The following is a 5,757-nucleotide window of genomic DNA, read 5'->3' as shown; positions in this document are numbered from 1 at the left end:
AGGATCATTAAGACATAAAGGACCAGTTTGCCCTTAAAAGTAGAAGGAAAATAGGATTTTATTATCCTCGTGACCACTAGCATGGTACGTCTTTGTCGCGTAGCATAACTAGATTTTCATTACCTTAAACTGTAGCATAATTTCCATGACACGGTATTATCTCATACCCTTTGATCTGAGGTGGTTTTTTGCACCTTAGAGTTGTTATCCTAGCATATTTATCTTTGTTTTAAGGAATTATCGTGTGCTTAATGTGTTAAGAAATATATAATAGATCATATAAGTGATTGATTATGTGATTAAAAGGTTTAAGGTTTCTTTCAAACAATTTCATACTTAATTTGGTCACTTAAAGTTCAAATGAGAAAACTAGTGTTACTAGTTTGAGCTAGGTGTTTGTCTGGTCTTTCTCGATGAATTCTAATGTGTGTAATAAGTTAATAGGGTTTTTATTTTTTAATTATGTTGGTAAAAACTTGGTTATCGTGTTTAAAGTTTAATTTAATCAAGCTTATGATCAAAACACTAAGCAAAAGATGAGTAGGCAAGACTAGTTTTAGTTTGAGTTTCTAGTTCACCGTTCTTGTAATTGTATTGTTTTGAGCTCTAATCCATAGTGTATGATGATTTAGGATTATTGTTTATTTGATTTTTATGATAAATTGATGTTTAACAAGCTATAAATTTAAGGGAAAGAAGCCCACAAAGTCTTGGATGGAAGGACAACTGCAAGCCAAAGTTTAAACGTCAAAATGGAACTTCTAGAGAGGCCTCAGGATAGAGGGGCACCGAGACCCATACTTAAATTGAGAAAATAGTGAATCACTAACTGTACACCATGTTAACAGGCATCACAATGTACCAACTATTCCATACACCGCCAAAAGCCTTGTCCTATAAATAGGACTCTTGTACTTATTGCTTGATACTTTTGATGGCTTGGAGATTTGAAGAGGGGAAACTAAACACTTATTTTAGGTTTTATATAAATTTAATTTATATTTTCATTGTGAATTATCATGCATTCAATTACTTTAATTATGGTTATATCTATTTGTGGCTAAACGCCACCTTTCCGGGGTTATAGCCAAGAACATGTTTATGATTTCTTTGAATTTAGTTTTTTTTGGATTTCTTATCATATTTGATTATTTTTTTTATACTTATTATAACTATTTTAAGAATTCTCTACCCTTAGAATACATATATTATCGACCTTGTAAGCTCGGGATGGGGAATAGGATTATATAATGTGGGGATAAGTAGAGTAAGGTTCTTATTCTTTTATAAAATAAGGAATTTGAATTAGCAACTAGCATAGGGATATACCCAAAATACTTTCTTGATTAGCATGTAGGATGACATCTTAATGTATCTAAATGGATTATTATATCCCCGCTCAATGATGTAGTTATAATGTCCAGTTAGGTAGAATGTTAGAGGTTGGGAGACCATGATCATACGATAAACCCTATGAATCAAAAACCAAGATAAGTAATGTAATAAATGAAGTTCAAGTTCTTAGTATAATTGTTTGTAGTTCTTTAGCCTCGAGTTTTCATCCACTTACTGTCCAAGTCTTTACTTTTATGCATAATTTTAGTTTACTTTTAGTTTATAAACTTAAAAACTCTTTTGGTTACGTTGAACTAGTTATTCTCTATTGATAAATTAGAATTGGATATTTCTTAACATATGTCTCTGGGGATCAATATTCGGCTTTATTTTAGGCCACTGTATTACTTGGTGAGAGCACGTACACTTGCGTGTGCTCTTGGGTACAAATAAGTTTTTGGTGCTACTGCTGAGGACATATAAATTGGCAACTATCTTAGTTTTAGTTTACTTATTAGATTTATTTGGTGCTTTACACTTGTTTTTGGTATTGAATTTACATGAAATAGGTTTACAAGCTAGTAAGCTAGAAAGGAATAGGGAATTGGTTGAACCAAGCCTCAAACTCAAGAAATGCTTTCATCAATTAGGGAGAGAAGAAGAACTTCTCCCCCGTATCCCACAAATTCAATAGGAACAAAAAAATCCTTCTTTCATAGTTGAATATCAACCAACCCGTAGGATTGTTCGCGAAGTGGCAATCCTACTTTCGATAAATATGCTCTCCCTTTTTTCAGAAACCAACTGTTGGAGGTAACTTTGAGTTGAAACAGAACAAGGTGCAAGTTTTAACATGCAGTGGACAGTTTATGGGGCTTTCACATGAAGATCCACAAATCTATATACAGAACTTTCTGGAGATCAGTGACACATTAATCCCCACAGGTGTGTCAACTGATTATGTTAGGTTTACACTATTACCTTTTCACTATTTGGGGAAGCAAAGAAGTGGTTAAATGCTGAGTCGGCAAGTTCTATCACAACTTGGGATGCCTTATCCCATAAATTTCATATTAAATTCTTTCTATCTGGCAAGAAAGTGAGATTGAACAGTAAGATTATATGCTTCAAATAAAAGATAGATGAGAACTTATATCATGAATGGGAGAGGTTCAAAGATTTTCTTTAGGTCTGTCCACATCTTCAGCAGTCTAATGAGGTACTAGCTCACACTATTGTTGAGGTACTTGATTACAACACAAAAATTTTCCTATATTCAGTTGCTAGGGGTCAAGCTTTACAATTTACATATGATGAGCTGCATACCATGTGGAACCTGATTGCACTAGGAAATACTGAGTGGTATTCTGACTCAAGAAGTGTTACAAAGAAAGTTTTAGGTGTGTTGGAGATGGACAAATTTACTACATTATCATATCAGCTTGCTACACTACAAAATTTGATAAACCACTCAGTTCAGCAGTATGAAGTTAAGGTTTACACAACCTGCAACAATATTCAATAAAATTAAACAGACCACAGGTTGGTATGAGGTTTGCGACAGTAGTGGTCATTTAACGGCTATGTATGCTGCAAATCCCAAGTCAGTGATATTTATTAACAATTCTCAAAGGCTGAATTATGGGAACACCTACTATCTAATATGGTAGTCTCATCCACCAAATCCAGCATAGATCAACCAACAACAACAGTTTCCGCAGCAAAATTTGGCCATGACTCAAACTAGCAATATGGAAGAGATACTGAAATAAATTTTAGCTAGTCAAGCATAATTGATAGCAGAAAATAAGATCCAACTAGTTGCTACAAAGAACTTGGAGATGCGGGTTGGGCAGATGAAACAAGCACAAAATGCCAGGTCTCATGGTGGTTGTCTAAGTAATACTGAAAATCCTAAATAATTAATGGCAATCACTTTGAAGAGTGGTTAAGAGTTCTATAGAGAACCTCCAAAGATAAGTAAGAAGGTATGTGTGGAGATAGTTCCCCAAAAACAAGGTTGCTAAAAATTTGAGGAAGTCTGAGTACTCAAAACCTAAAGTTGCTAAACAGTTTAAGGAGAGACCACCGCCACCTTTCCTATAGAGGCTTAGAAAAGTGAAGGAGAATGCATGCTTCAAGAAGTTCTTTGACACTTTTAGAGAACTTCATATTAATCTTCCTTTTTTAGATATTTCGAAGAGAATGACCAAACACATAATATACTTATAGGATGTGGTCACTAATAATGTTAAGTTAAAGGATGTTGAGACCGTGGCACTTATTGAGGAGTGTAGTTCTGTTGTGATGCAAAAGATGCTGGAAAACTCAAAGACCCTAGGAGTTTCACTCTCCCAATTCAAGTTGGTAGTAGTGAGGTGGTCAACGTAATCAATCATTTTTAGGAAAGTATCAACCTGATGCCTTTATCCTTTTCAATACTTTGGGATTGGGGAAGCCAAGATTAGGCTCTATGGTACTCCAATTGGCAGACCGGACCCTAGCTCATCCTTAAAGAATCATAGAAGATATTCTCATCAAGGTTTGTGAGGTTATTATTTCTTTTGATTTTAATATCTTGGATTTTAAAAAAAATAAAAGAGTGCCAGTAATCTTGGGACATTTATTTTAGGTAATGAGAGGAGTTGTGATAGATGTGAGAGAGGGTATGCTCACAATAAGGCTGGATGATGAAGATATGATATTCAAAGTGTACAAACCACTAAAAATATAATCCCACAAAAAATATTTGTGCATGATTACAGTGATTTAAGGGAATAAGTGTAGGGTGGTAGATTCTATTCCACAAAATACCGCTTCAAAAATCCTCATTGAGCAGCCTAAGACACAACCACTCCATCCCGACATGACACAAATTGATGAACCTGAAAAGGCTATTGTTGAGAGAGTTTTTGACCTTTATAGTTCGTACTCAAGTGGTACAAAATAAATAAAAAAATAGAATCTGAGTATGAGGAAGTTGTTGAAGGAAAATGTGTAAGTCAAAGATTAGGTCGTGATGTAACACTAAATCAAGCGCTGCATAGGAGGAAACCCATGTTAAGGTATGTTTTATTTTCAGCATATTTAGTTTTTTACTTCATTAGTTTTTGTTTTTTTAGTCACATCTTGATGGGAAGTCTAAGTACCAGAAACCTGAGTTAAGGAGCATGGCAAAGACTAAGTGTGGAGTTTTTGGACCCCTTTGAAGTGTAAAGATGCTACTAGCTAGACCTAGAGGCCTCAAGGAATGAATGTATCTCTACTTTTAAAGTATACTTTTGGGACAAGTAGATTTTTAATTATGGGGTGGGAAATTTCCCATTTTTAGGGTAATTTTAAAATTTTGTATTAGGAATAAGTGGGATGTTCTTATTAGTGCTATATGGGATTGCATGATGCAAGTGTTTTTGTTGTAAACAACATGTTGATTGTTTAATTGTACTTGTTGGCTTAATGTTGAATTTATGTTATTGTTTAGTTGAGAGTCTATGTTGATCCTACTTGAGTTGAGCATATTCCATGTGCGCATGAGGTATTTGTATATTCCTTGTTGTACTTAAGGTCTAAAACCTTCCTGGTGTGTGAGCAAAATTAAACAAAGAGTATGGGTTTAGGAGATGATATACGCATTTATTTGATAGCCTTGTTTATACCTTCTTTTTACCTACCCTTCTGCATAATCTTAGTTAAACCCCATTAATCCTTTAGCTTATTTTCTTTGGCGGCCTTATATGTAGCCTAATCCCCTCCTTTGATAGACCTTAGTTTGATCCAAAGCTCTTAATCACTCCCATGTAAAATTTATTTAGTAAGGAGTTTGGGAAAAAAATTGGGAAAAAGGTTAAATTAAATCCGCAAAGTAGTAGTTATTAGTATGTGCAATTGATGTGTTTTGTTGGGAGTAAAAAAAGTTGTTCAAATTGAATAAGTGTTGAATAGACAATACTCCCACCATAGTGTATGTTAATAAACTTACTGAGATGGGGAAAAACAAATTATAAGGGTAAGCAAAAGTGGTTGTTAAAGGTAAATTGAGTGCAATGTGTGATATATCAAAGCTCTTAGGGAAGATAGTCACTATTACTAGCCAAAATTATTCCTACCCATCCCTTAGTCTACATTACTATACTAAAAGACCTTGTTGATCCTAAGCTTTAATATTCTAATATTAGTTGAGTAATAAACTACGGGCAACCCTATGGTTCATCATTTTTAACTTGTGAATTCCTTGTGAGAGTGAGAGAAATTTGATTCTTGTATCCATTTTGTGATACATTGAGTTTAAGTGAGTAATTAAGTGTGACTCTCATGGTAAGAACATGTTTTATGATGGTTGGGTGAATTTTATGATCTATTTGATTGAGAAACATGTATGAGTTTTCCAACTTGGTGGGTCAATTCTTGTGGCTAGGTTGTTTT

The 5,757-nt window shown here is 34.2% G+C and overlaps 1 non-coding gene across 1 annotated transcript; it reads right to left on the bottom strand.

Moving 5' to 3' along the window:
* Positions 1-2,437: 2,437 nt before the first annotated feature.
* On the bottom strand, positions 2,438-2,544 carry LOC124886207. Its single transcript, XR_007043293.1, has one exon. It is a non-coding gene; the product is annotated as a small nucleolar RNA R71 (small nucleolar RNA).
* Between the last annotated feature and the right edge of the window lie 3,213 nt (positions 2,545-5,757).

The sequence above is a fragment of the Capsicum annuum genome, chromosome 7 (assembly GCF_002878395.1).
Source record: "Capsicum annuum cultivar UCD-10X-F1 chromosome 7, UCD10Xv1.1, whole genome shotgun sequence".
In the NCBI taxonomy this organism is placed as follows: Eukaryota; Viridiplantae; Streptophyta; class Magnoliopsida; order Solanales; family Solanaceae; genus Capsicum; species Capsicum annuum.
The sequence above is the reverse complement of the archived record's forward strand: the minus strand, read 5'-3'. Positions and strand labels throughout refer to the sequence as shown.